This window comes from Mus caroli, unplaced genomic scaffold, assembly GCF_978045245.1.
Source record: "Mus caroli unplaced genomic scaffold, Mus_caroli_1 scaffold_4, whole genome shotgun sequence".
NCBI lineage: Eukaryota > Metazoa > Chordata > Mammalia > Rodentia > Muridae > Mus > Mus caroli.
The window spans coordinates 3,972,882-3,987,151 of record NW_028227259.1 but is presented as its reverse complement, the minus strand read 5'-3'; the positions used below and the strand labels follow the sequence as shown (position 1 = coordinate 3,987,151).

The following is a 14,270-nucleotide window of genomic DNA, read 5'->3' as shown; positions in this document are numbered from 1 at the left end:
TCATGAGATGTTATTTTAAACCAGAGTCTTGTTTTTCTTGTGTGTTGGGGTATTCACAGATGGCTGTAATGGGAGAACTGGGTTCTAATGTGGCCAAGTAGCCTTGTTTTTTGTTGCTTATTTTCTTGCCCTTGTCACTTGCCATCTGGTTATCTCTGGTGTTAGTTGGTCTTGCTGTCTCTGACTGTGGCTTGTCCCTCCTGCAAGCCTCTGTGTCCTCCTGGGGTTCCTCACAGCAGTTGATACAGTAGTAACCTTCTTGCTCCATAGTTTTCATTACTTTTAGGGCTACTAATGCCAAATTCTAGATATATTTTTACTGGATATTTTGTTTATTTACATTTCAGGTGTTATTCCCTATCCAGATTTTCCCTCCTGAAACCTCCTATCCCATTTCCCATCCCCATGATTCTATGAGTGTGCTCTCCCACCCACTCACACACTCCCACCTCACTGCCATTGCATTCCCCTATACAGAGGCATCAAACAATCACAGGACCTAGGGTGTCCACTCCCATTGATGCCAGACAAGGTCATCTTCTGTTACATATGAACCTGGAACCATGGGTCCCTCCATGTGTACTATTTGGTTGGTGATTAGCCGCTGGAAGCTCTGAGGGGTCTGGTTGATAGATATTGTTGTTCTACCTATGGAGTTGCAAACCCCTTCATGATTAATGTGTGAAACAATATCCATTTGAATGTTTCTAATACTTAATCCCAATCTACTGCTTCCAAGGTTCTCATATAAATATTTCCTAATTCTTCTGTGAATCTGAGAATCAACTACATATCAAACTCAGTCTGTGACATCTTCCAGCCAAACCCACTAAAACCATTATTTACCATATTGACAGTCATAGGTGCACAGGTGCACAGGTGCATAGGTGCACAGGTGCACAGATGCACAGGACCACACAAACACACACATACACACACACAGAAAACATTTTCAATCAAGATGTCGGTGATGATATCTGTGTTGCTCCAACCTTATAACCATGAAGCTACTTGCCTGTCACCAAGTATTAATTCTAAGCCCAGATGCTGGCACCTTGTGTTGAAGTTAGTATATGAGCCTTTATTTTGTATCTGTCCATCTCATTCAAATGGTTCTCATAAATTCTACAGGTCAATGTATTTAAATTTTCATGCACAAATATTATGGTTTATTGACAGATCCACTAGTGGCATGCTCTGCCAGGAAAGTACATTTTACTTTTATTCACAGTGAAATGAATGCATATTTCAATGTAGATACAACATGTCTTCTTTGTTAGGTAATGATACATTTGTCATTAAATGAAGCATAAGTAGATAGACAGTATATACATGATAGATAGTAGATCAATGATAAATAGAAGATAGATTAGATAGATAGATAGATAGATAGATAGATAGATAGATAGATAGATAGATAGATTGATAGATAGATTGATTGATAGAGTAGATAGGCAGACAGGCAGAGGTCTCTACAGTGAAAAGTTAATATGCTCAGGAACACATTGCCATCTTAAACCCAAAATAAGAGGTACAAATTGTTATTATATGCATAAGTGCCCAGTGAACAGATTTGGTATTCTGGATAGTTTTGCAGTTGGTTCCTACATCATGCTTCACTATGAAGTTGAAGAATGAAAGAAATTAGGACTCATTTATCTCAATAATGGTTTCTACTACTTTGTGTTGAGTTCTTCATTCTTTGGGGAAAATGCTTCAACTCATAGTTCTAACAATCAATAGTTCTCACTTTCAAGTAAAGCTTGCCAAGTAAAAAATACCAGAGGCAAGCTTCTTAGCTCCAGAACACATTTTTATGGTACGAATCTTTGCTTGAAGTACTTTCCCCTTTCATCCACAAGAAGCCATATAACCTACTCAGTGCCCTGAAGTTCTTTCATGTTGTAAGTTCAACAAGAGCACAGGGACTGTGGGGTCCTGAAGAAAACAGACATTGTAATTATGGTGGGCAAGCAGTATGCTACTGTTGTAGCAAGCCATGGCACTCGACCTCTCACCTCATGGAGTATAATACTCTATGGTAGACATGGAAAACTGACATCTATCACTTATGCCAAAGAATAGAATGTGCTGAATACCACCAGGCTCTTCTATTGTTTAAAAACCTAGTGTTAGGTTTTCTTTCAGTTTTATTTGAATGCCATGAACCCTGACATCAGTTGGAAGTTACTGTGATCTATCTCTCTCTCTCTCTCTCTCTGCTGAACTCAGCCACAATTGAATGTATCTTCAAGTTAGTCACATTATATCATTAAAATTCTCAGTTCTAAAATAAAAGCTATTTATATCTGGTCTCTTGGGTCTGACCTATAAGTCAAACTGGCTTCCTCAAGCTTTTATTGCCTAATATGTAGAGGAAAATGGAGAACTCTCATTTAAATATCTTGGGGAAAATAGTGAAAAGTTCTGAGAGTCCAGAATTACCCTGCAGCAGTAGTAAGACTGATATCGGAGTTCACTGTGGAAACAATTTTGTGGAAGTTTGTCAGTCTTACATTTCTTTTCTCTTCTTTTCTTGCTCTCTTTCTACTGCGGGGTATTTCTTTGTCCATCCTACAGTCAGGCAATTGAAGAATAAATCTTATGATTGACATATAGTTCTCATTTCCTAAACAGCAGGGCACAGGACACATCCACATTAATAGACACCTATTCCATCTGGCACAATACCAGGGATGTGGAGAACGACAAATAAAAATTCATTTTTAAAAAATGAATTAAATAGGGTTTCCCAAACCTGAACAGAAACTGAATCGCAGAAGCACCTCAACGTAGAAATGATGTTCAAAATACCAGCTATTATCCGACACTGACCTCATAAAAACGATGTTCTTCCCTCATGGAAAGCTGTATCTCAGGATAGGTGATCAATGCGGGTATGGTTGACTTTTACTCACTTCCCACTGAAACACTATTATGTTCAAGGTGTATCCCTGTTTGAGTCCTCTCAGCTACATGTCTAAAATTAATGATATTTTCAACAATGGCATCTTGACTCCAATTACTGGGAGGAAACCTAGAGCAAATATAATACCTTATATCTGAAGGGAGTTTCTCTTGAACTCTCATGACCACCAATACAGAGGGAGGTTTCACATGTCTGACACTGGGACTTTTATTAGATTGTCTATGGCTCTCGAGGAACTGTTACAAGTACAAACAACATAACTGCAACTTCACTTAAACTAAGTACACATATACATATTATATGTATCATATATATTATATGTCTTTTTAAAAGTAAACATAAAATAAAATGTTTTCTTTGGCATTTTCAAAAGTCCGTATTGTTTATCTTCCTCCTTCCCTTTCCCTGTGTATTACCCTCCTTCCCAACTAGCTGTTACAGAATTTGAAGGTGCTATGAAAACTACCTAGGGAAAAAAGGTAATCAATGGCTCTACCTAGCTGTTAAGCCTATGAACCACAGTTACAACTATAACAAAAAATTGCCAATGGTGCAATAATAAGACATATGTGGAAAGAAACCAAAGTAACCAACAGCTGCCCAGTTCAACTTCAGGTCTACTCAGTAAGAGGAAATGCATGCCTGGTGCTGTAACACAGGCAACTACCTTGGACTGGTAAGACTGTTCAAGAGAATCTACTACTATCTTTTACTAAAACAATATAATTGCTAACTCCACTATAAGAGCTTCTCATTCTCCCTATATCTACAGATAAATGTACCTCTTATGACTAATCAAAAATCCTTTCTTTTGTAGCATATGAAGACTTGCAATAATCCACATTGATGGAAACTAACCAGTGGAGTTCTCAACACAAATTTAAACATACATAACACAATGCTACTTGTATACCTCAAGCTCAGGGAAAATCATGAAAGACAAGGAGAAGGATTGTAAGACCTCAAGGTCTAGGATGGTAGCTATTATTGTTTCCTATATGACAGTAAAGCTCCACCCATTAAATCTTGAAAATGTGGTTGCCTAAACAGGACACACATGATGACAACACCAGCTGACAAACCAATAAGGATGAGGAAAATCTCACAGATCTTCAACCTCTAGGGGAAAAAAATGCAATTAATAGTTTCTGAGAGGAAGAATCGATTTCCTATAGGCCCAAGCCCCATGATAGTTTATTAAATCTGAAGTGATCATCTTTAAACACATATGCGTATAGCCAAGACTAAATGGACTCAAACAATCCATTAATATGCACACACATATAAAAAAGTAACTAAACAAAGAGATGTCATGAACTTGAGGGGCATCAGGAGAATGGGGGAGGTGCTGGAATAGCTGGGAGGAAGGAAAGAAACAATATGAACGCAATATACATGTAGAAAATTCTCAAAAAATTAATTCAATAGAAAAACTGTAAGCGTTTTCTGGGCCTGGCCAAGCAGGAGGCACCATCATGGGTGTTGACATTCACCGAAACAAGGACTAAAAGGTTCGGTGCAAGAAGCCGAAGAGCTAGGACATCTACCTGCGGCTTCTAGTCAAGCTGTACAGGTGTTTGGCCAGATGGACCAACTCCACCTTCAATCAGGCTGTGCTGAAAAGGTTTTTTATGAGCTGCACTAACCGGCCACCTCTGTCCCTGTACCTGATGATCCGAAAGATGAAGCTTCTTGGCTGGGAGAACAAGACTGCTGTGGTTGTGGGGATGGTCACAGATGATGTGCGGATTCTGGAAGTACACAAGCTGAAGGTGTGTGCACTGCAGGTGAGCAGTCGGACCCGAAGTTGCATCCTCAAGGCTAGGGGTAAGATCCTTGCCTTTGACCAGCTGGCCCTGGAGTCTACCAAGAGCCGAGGCACTGTGCTCCTGTCTGGTCCTCAGAAGGGCCGAGAGGTGTACCGACATTTTGGCAAGGCCCCAGGAACCCCACACAGCCATACCAAACCCTATGTCCATTCCAAGGGCCAGAGTTTGAGCATGCCAGAGGCCTAAGGGCCAGCAGAGGCTACAAAAACTAACCCTGGATCTTACTGTTAATAAAAAAAAATGCTTTGGATGTTGAAAAAAAGAAAAATAAATAAAGGAAGGAAGGAAGGAAGGGAGAGGGGGAGGGAGGGAGGGAGGAAGAAAATCAGTAAGCATTCGAAGTTATTGTAGGTTTTGGTTCTTTTCAGTTTCTGGTGGTGTTATCACAAACACATGATATTACTACCAATAAAGTGAACAATATACCCAGTTGTCTAGGAAGTTATATAATGATAGAAATTAACCTATATAAATAAACATTATAAGAAAGCCATGATTTGCTATCATATATTTTCCGGAGCCAGTAATGGTATGCGAATTATGCAAATGATTCACCACTTTCTGTATTTTCAGACTTGTCAATGCACAGAAGAAATTTCCCTTTACTCAGGCAAGCTGGATACGACTGTCAGTGGTCATGAGAATGGATTCAAGTTCCCTCTCAGGACTTCACTTCTGCCCTCTTCTCTTGGCCATCAATAACAAGGATTTATCGAAGAGCCAACTCTAAAGCTGAAATTTTCTCTAGGACCTTTACCTACCATTTGGGCTTATGTATGATTGTTTATGACTAGAATATAAGCAAAAGGGGAAGTTTATAACAAATGAAATATAGGCACACTGGCCATGATAGTGCTTGCTTATAACACCAGAACGTATTAAGCTGAACCAGGACAATTAAAAGCTGCAGACCACTCTAGACTTTATAATAATGCCCTGTGTAAAACCAAACAAGGTATGGTTTCTTATGGTTTGCCATTTCAAGAGGAAGAAAAATGCCAAGAGATTATAAAAATGTTTTTTGTTTTGTTTTGTTTTGCTTGGATATCTGGTAGTAAATGCCTTCTAATCTTAGTTGCTACATATATCTATTTTATATATGTTTGTTTCAGAGAGACATATTGTCCTTTAAACATTAAAATAAAGCCAGGAAAGCAAGAGGCTCCCAGGAATCAATGGGGATGACATTAGCTGAAATACTCCCCAAAAGGGAAGGAGAACCTGTAGAGACCATATCCAGAGGTTAGGCACGGCTCCTGTTTGAAGAATGGGGCTATCCATCCCTCTCAAAATTTTAACCCAGAATTGCTCCTGTCTAAAGGAAATACATGGACAAAGAGTGGAGCAGAGATTTAAGGAAAGGCCATCCAGAGACTGCCCCACCTGGGAATCCATCCCATATTCAGCCACCAAACTCAGTCCCAGTCGCTATTGCTGATGCAAAGAAGTGCTTGCTGACAGGAGCCTGGTATGGATGTCTCCTGAGAGGCTCTGCCAGGGCCGTACTGATACAGCTGCAGATGTTCACAGCCAACCATTGGAGTGAGCACAGCACAGGGACCCCAATGGAGGAGTTAGGAGGACTAAAGGATCTGAAGGGGTTTACAATCCCATAGGAAGAACAACAGTATCAACCAACCAGATCCCCAGAGCTCCTAGAAACTAAACTACCAACCAAACAGTACACATGGAGAGACCCATGGCTGCACCTGCATATGTAGCAGAGGATGGCCTTATCTGGCATCATTGGGAGGGGAGATTCTTGGTCCTGTGAATGCTTGATGCACCAGCATAGGGAAATGCTAGGGTGGTGAGGCAGGAGTGGGTGGGTGGGTAGGTGAGGGAGCACCTTCATAGAAGCAGGGGGGAGAGGGGTGTGATGGGGGTTTTCAGGGAGGAAACCAGGAAAAGGGATAACATTTGAAAGGTAAATAAGTAAAATAACTAATAAAATTATTTTTTTTAAAAAGTGGACAATAAAGTAGATCTAGGATTAGTGTCCAAAAGTGACACATGTACCTCTCAATCTGATCATGAGACTACTAAAATAGGGGACTACAAAGAAATGGGAATTACTCCAGAAATCCTATAGTGGGAAAATAAAAAGGAAATCAATCAAATGGGGGAATTGTCTCCCAGAAAGAGATTCTGCACAATTTTAACAAATGCTCAGACCGTTTTACAGGATAAGACTGAAGCCCAGATAATTATGGACCAGTAGTGGATGGGGTCACACCCCGACTGAGACCTCTTAGATATACATATCATTAACTCTCTATTTAAAGTTTAATCTCTCTCTCCAGGAATCCTGAAGATGGACTTGGTGGATTCATTAATTTCTTTTTTCTCTTTTCCCAATGTGGCCATGTTGAATAAATTTTCTCCTTCTGCTTTGCACTAAAACTTAACAGCCATAACATTAACTTTATCATCTCCTACCAATGAATGAATAAATAGATAACATAAATGAAGGGTTATAATGAAGAATAAATATTTATTCTTACAGTGAAAGCCTTCGCTATTTATAAAAGTAAATATAGAAGCTCACTATCATGATTTTGTGCCTCCAGGGAACATTACAGGTTTTGACACATAGTAAACTGTTGGTACTTATTAAATCAGTCAAGGCTCCATAGATATATTTATGATCATGTTAGAAAATAGAAAAAGAATGTCTTAAAATAAAACTTAAACACCAATTTCTGTGATCCTTGCAATGCCACTCTAGATGACTAGGTAAACTATCACTGATCAACACTTTATATGCATATCCAGAAAATTTTACAACACAACATCCATTATTTAATTATTTCAAAATAAAGTTGGAGAAACGCAGTTTATGTACTAAAACTACACAAGATTAAAACATGATAAGCAGCATAATAACATTAAAATTTTATTAAACCAGTCTGTTAAAAGTAAAGCTTATCATTGATATTTTCTGTAAAGCCATGACAATAGAGGGATTTTGTACTTTTTCTATTTACAGTGATAAGTCTGATGCTTCCATACTTTATGAATAAATGTTTTCCAAGTTTCCATCCCCATTGGTGTGTTCTACTGCCTCAACATTCTCATGAGGGTTATGGCATCCTTGCCATTGGAAAAAACACACAAATGTCTGGCCCTCTGCTATTTTTCCACTGAGACAGCATTCCCGAAAGCAAGTGAAGGCCTCTGCCAAACTCACAAGCACTCCTACATTCTCTCAGGCCCACCAAGATAATTAAGTTCAGCCTCCACAGCCACATGAGGGGTTTCATGTTATGTTGGACTCTGAAGAAAGGAGGGGGGCTTCTCCGTGTAGAGGCCAAGATCACTGCTTAGGTACCATAAGGGAAGATGCTCATGAACAAACTAAATGTACAGCATACCTGAGAAATGAAGGGTACTTTACAATTTGGGGCTCATATTTTCTGCAGAGAGAGAATTGAACTCTGGGAGGATAGTCTTTTTTTTTTTTTTTTTTTTGATTTTTTTCGAGACAGGGTTTCTCTGTATAGCCCTGGCTGTCCTGGAACTCACTTTGTAGACCAGGCTGGCCTCGAACTCAGAAATCCACCTGCCTCTGCCTCCCAAGTGCTGGGATTAAAGGCGTGCGCCACCACGCCCGGCCTGGGAGGATAGTCTTAAACAAGATTACTCTATCTGCTTTCCTGGTTTTAGAAAGGTTATTCCACAAAAAGGTCTTTGGCATTTCTTACTTCAGAATGTTTTTTGTCTTATTCTTTTCTTGACAGCTTTCAGATTCAACTCAATTTTCCCTCTTCGTTGATCTGTGTCTGTGTCTTTAGGTAACATGGTTCTATTTGAAACATTCATAACACTACACAGCGTTTTATGGTTGCTAATGGTTAGCATTCACACACTCTTATGAATCACACATATCTACTGCTAGATTCACACCTAAGGTAATTCCCGACAGAGACCTGCCATGTAGCCCCTTAACTGAGAAAATTTGGGATTCTTCTATTGGCTGAATGGGACTATTAGAATTTCTTGGACTACTGGAGGACACATGCACACAATTATGCTTCAAAGAAATTATGTTTGTGGCAACATGCAGTCTAGATTGGCAAAGAGAGCTCTTAAGGTGAAGAGGTTTAAAAGGATGGTATATTTTCCTCATTTTCCTGTATCTGGTGGATGAAGTTGTTTAAATATCTGATTCTTGTACAATAAAATAGTTGAGTAATGTAGAACAAGGCTTTAAGTTGACAGGTATCTACTCTTTCATAACATGTTCAATAATATAAACACATATTTCCAAACAGCTAGCTCATCACGGGGGCTTAAGGCCATCAACACATATTCATATAATAAGGCAACTGTTAAGCAAAGCACCTGAGCATTTTAACCTAGACAACACTCAGACCCCTGAGGTTTATTATCTGTTATAATTGTTGAACCAAAAAAGCAGTGAAAGTTATTTTAAAACTTCCTGTCTTTAGGGGGTATGCCCTTGTACTCCAGAAACCTAATGAGGGATAATAATAATGATTAGGATAATGATAATCACATCAAAACCGTGGAAGTACGTTTAAAAAGCTTAAAATGAGTTTCCTGCTGAGATGATAAAAAGGGTTTTCTAAGGCCAAGTAGAGAGCTGAAATTCTACATGGTTCAATTAACTTCACACAGAGACAAGAAAAAATAAAAAGACTCATGCATGGCCCTATGCCTTATTCTTAACTCTATGTACCAACCACAACAAATCAATGATGTAATGATTGAGCAGCTAGTGTGTTAATGGTTGTAAACTGTTTGCACACACACACACACCATGGCCAGTAGGTAACAGACAATGGAGCATGCGTGTGTCAGGGGAAGTGCTAGAAGATGAAGTCAGGGAACAGAGAAAGCCATGCCGACAATCATCACTTTTCTCCTCTGTGTTTAAGTGCTGAGTGCTTGCTATAAATATTTATCCATTTATTTTTATTTATGTATATGTTGTGAGTCCACATGAATATACACAGTCCATACTCATGCAGGAGCCTTAGAGGCCAGAGAGTGTGTTGAATACCCTGAAATTGGGATTGTATGCAGCAATGAGCAGCCATGTGAATCCTTGGAACCAAACCAGTGGCCTCTGCTAGTCTTAACCTCTGAGTCATCCCTCCAGGGCCCCTGAGGCTTTCCTTTATCACAGTCTCTCCTGATCTATCATACCTTGTAATAAATGCTCATATAAAGAGATAACATATTGCTTCATGCTGTTTTCCAGTCATCTTCAGACCTCCCCTTCACTTCTACATTATGACAGGCAGATATGATCATGACTTTCCTCCATTTGCAAGCTATTGGTATCTCTCAAGAAATACTGAAAACGACTCCCCTTCTGCACCTTGCAGGTCCTCGTATCCTGCTTAGGGTTCCAGAACTTTTCACCCTGTCTAATCTATACCTTGTGATGCATTTGGTTAAAACCGGCTTACACAGGCAACCCTCCTCACAGCTGCTGTCTCCCCTCATGCTAACTTCACGTCTTTAGTAATAAATTATCTAATAACTTAATTGCATAATTGCATAAACATGTCTGACATTATTAAATTCTAAAACCACATGTATTTCTTTATTTTCCAATGGATCACCATTACTGAATCCACCTTGATATCAAATAGAAGCCATCACTGAATGGCCCTAAAGTCTATGATAAATTATTAAACATAAGGGCAACTATATTAGTTAAATTTCCATTATAATGACAGAATATGCCTGAGATCTCCACCTTAAGAATGAAAAAAGGGTTATATGGTTTCACAGTTTTCGTAGTTCTAGTATATGAAGGTTTGCTATTATTTCTGTGTACTTATTCTGAGAATATGGTGTGCAAAATCATCACTCATTTGGCACAGGAGTACAAGAAAGAGAAAGGATTTTAGTTCCTACTATCTTCTTCAAGTGTATGTCACTAAATGACTAGAAGAACTCCTACCAGGACCCAACTCTTTAGGATTCTACCTCTTTCCAATAATAAAAACTGAGAATGCATGGACCTTTTAGATACATTTTGTTCCCACCTCCCCCCACCCCATAAAAAAAAACAGCATGGAAAACAATATGTATAAGACTATTACCTATCAGAAAGTACATAAAATAATTTTCAAACAGAAGTCAAGGCAAAAGTGTTCCTCCTATCAAGGCTGGACAAGACAACCAAATAGAAGGGGAAAAAACTCTCAAGAGGAGGCCAAAGAGTTAGAGATACACCTGTTCCCCCTATTAGGAGCCCCACAAAAAACACTTAGCTAACAGCTGTAGCATATAGACAGAGGACATGGTGCAGACTTATCCAGGCCCTATGCTTTCCTCTTCCATCTCTGAAAGCCCCTGAGAGGCCTGCTTAGTTTATTCAGTGATCCATGCTTGCCTCATTTCCTCCATGCCTTCTGATTCCTACAGTCTTTCTTCTACCTCTTCTGCACCATTCCCAGATCTCCAAAGAAAGGGACCTGACAGATATCTTTAACTTAGACTCTTGCTACAGTGTGTGGCTCCGAATCTCTGTACCTGCTCTCCCATCTGCTCCTGGAAGAAGCCTCAGCGATGATGACTGGACAAGTCACCAATGTATGATGATAGGAATAATCTCTCTCTCTCTCTCTCTCTCTCTCTCTCTCTCTCTCTCTCTCTCTCTCTCTCTCTCTCTCTCTCTCCTTTTTGTCAGTCGAGTTTACTTCTACTGTAGGTCTCTGGCCTATCCAATCTCTCTCTGGATTCCTGGCCATTCAGGTAGTTTAGGGCATGGGGTCTCTTTCCTGTTGTGAACTTCAAGTTAAAGCAAACATTGGTGGGCCACTCTGACAAATTCTTCACCAACATTGCCTCAGCACATCTTGCAGTCAGGAAAGATTTTAAGTGGATGGTTTTGTGTCCAAGTTTCTTTATCCTTAGCCTGTAGAGTGCTTTCTACTGCCAAAGAGCCTAGAACATAGGTGAAGGATCCACATAGGCACAGACTGGAACACCCTCTGTTTAGTGAGCCTTATGGATGTTGTCCTCAGCAACTGTCCATACTGTCAGTTTTCAGAGTGCTCTTTTCAGTCCTGGCATCAGTATGGCTTCTTTAGGGATCTCTACTGGACCCCATATCCATATAATAACAACTCACAGCATTGTCATCCATTCTCATCAATGGAAGGCTTGCCTGTCTAAAACAGATGGCCAGTTCAGACTCCATGTCCCCCATAACTAAGAATCTACACTAGGGTCACCTTCATGGATTTCAGGAAGTTTCCTCCACCAAGGCAAATCCCAACCCCAATGCTCCCCAATTTCAGCTGTTTCTCCTCACATTCTTTTCCTCCATCTCTCCTCTACCTGCCTAAATATTATCACTCCCAACCCCAGCTGCCTCCAGTCCATCTACAATGTTATTTATTCTATTTGCCTTTTACAGTGAGGCTCAAGAATCCCCCCCTACAGCCCTCCTATTTACATAGCCTCTGTGTATATGGACTGTAGCTTGATTATTATTTTGTTAACACCTAACATACACTTTTATAAGTGAATATGTGAATATTTGTACTTCTGAATCTGAGTAAACTCACTTGGAATGATTTTTTTTCCCTAGGTACCACCCTTTGTCTACAAACTTCATAATGTTGTTTTTATTTTAACAAGTGGGTGTTGGGGTACCTGTCTGCCTTGCTGCCTGCAAGCCATTGAGGGAAAGGAGAACACAGTCCAGAATAGGGGTCCTAGTCTGTGTTTCCTTAGACGAGACACAGTGGAGTCTGAGACTTCTGTACACCTGGGCATTGGGACCTGAGGTCCTTGCGTCTATGCTCCCCTTCAGTGCGTCTGAGTGCTAGGCAGGAGGGAGCTGGCTGAGTCCAGGATGGGGAGGGAGAGAACCAGGTTTGTTTCAAAGTGAGTGCTGAGCGTATGAAGGGGCTAAATGAGAGAAGGTCTCTGGGAAAGGTAGGCAGGGCTCTTTATGTCAGAGCCCTCCCTCTCCTTCCATCTGCGGTGACCCTTGATGAAGGAGATGATCCATGCTTGTCCAAAATATTTTATTAGATTGTGGATGTAAATGCATACACCTTACTCAGGGGGAACTAGGGATTAGATACATTTCGCAGGAAGGAACGGCCAGGTTGAGGGACATTTGAATTGTTTCCATTTTTTTGCTATTATGAATAAAACCACAATAGCATAGCTTAACAAGCGTCCTTGTGGTAACATGGAGCATCCTTTGGGTGTATTACCAAGAGTAGCATAGCTGAATCTTGAGGTAGCTTTATTTACAACATTCTGAGGAACCACCATATTGATTTCCATAGAGGCCATACATGTTTTCACTAACATCAGCAATGAAGGACTGGTTACCTTGCTGTCACTTATATGAATAATATTAGCCATTCTCATGGGTATAAGATGGAATTTCAAAGGACTTTTGAACAGTATTTCTCTGATAGCTAAGGATGCTGGACATTTTCTCAAGTTTCTCAACCACTTGAGATTTTTCTGTTGAGAATTCTTTTTTTATTTATTTATTTATTTATTTATTTTTTTTTTTTTTTTTTTTTGGTTTTTTCGAGACAGGGTTTCTCTGTGTAGCCCTGGCTGTCCTAGCACTCACTTTGTAGACCAGGCTGGCCTCGAACTCAGAAATCCGCCTGCCTCTGCCTCCCGAGTGCTGGGACTAAAGGCGTGCGCCACCACGCCCGGCTTTAATTTTTTAAAAAATATTTTTTTAATTTATCTTTTACACTCCATAGTCCATTCCCTGCCCCCTACGGCCCACTCTCTGTCTGTTCCATATCTCACACAACCTCCACATCTCTACATGGATGACCCCACTCTCTAACTCCCACCCCACCTGACCGCTAAACTCCCTGGGGCCTCCAGTCTCTTGACTGCATGATCGCTGAATGAACACAGACCTGGAAGTCCTCCACTATATTTTTGTTTGGGGGCCTCATATCAGCTAGTATATGCTGTCTGTTTGATGGTAAGCATAGTCGTCTGGAATTTGTGAAGATGAGGCTGAAAGTCTGGAAGGCAAGACATTTTTAGTTGGCTGTATAGCAGAGTGAACGATAGGTAAGGAATCTGATGGATTCTTAGAAAATTGGAAATACTTTTTCCTGAAGACACAGCTAAACCACTTCTGGGTATATACCCAAAAAAATTCTCCACTATACCACAAGGACACATTCTCTACTATGTTTGTAGCAGCCTTATTCATAATAGCTAGAAACTTAAAAAAAACCCAGATATCCTTCAACAGAAGAATGGATACTGAAAATGTGGTACATTTACACAATGGAGTACTACTCGGCTATTAAAAACAATGAATTTATGAACTTCTTAGGCATAAAGATGAAACTAGAAAACATCATCTTGAGTGAGGTAACCCAATCAGAAAAGAACGCACTTGGTATGCACTCAATGACAAGTAGATATTATCCCAGAAGCTTGGAATACTCAAGATACAATTTGTGAAACACATGAAACTCAAGAACAAGGAAGACCAAAGTGTGGATACTTCGATCCTTCTTAGA

At 40.0% G+C, this 14,270-nt stretch overlaps 1 pseudogene; it reads left to right on the top strand.

Moving 5' to 3' along the window:
* Positions 1 to 4,404: 4,404 nt before the first annotated feature.
* Positions 4,405 to 4,970, top strand: LOC110295401 (large ribosomal subunit protein eL18 pseudogene; annotated as a pseudogene).
* The last annotated feature ends 9,300 nt before the right edge of the window (positions 4,971 to 14,270 follow it).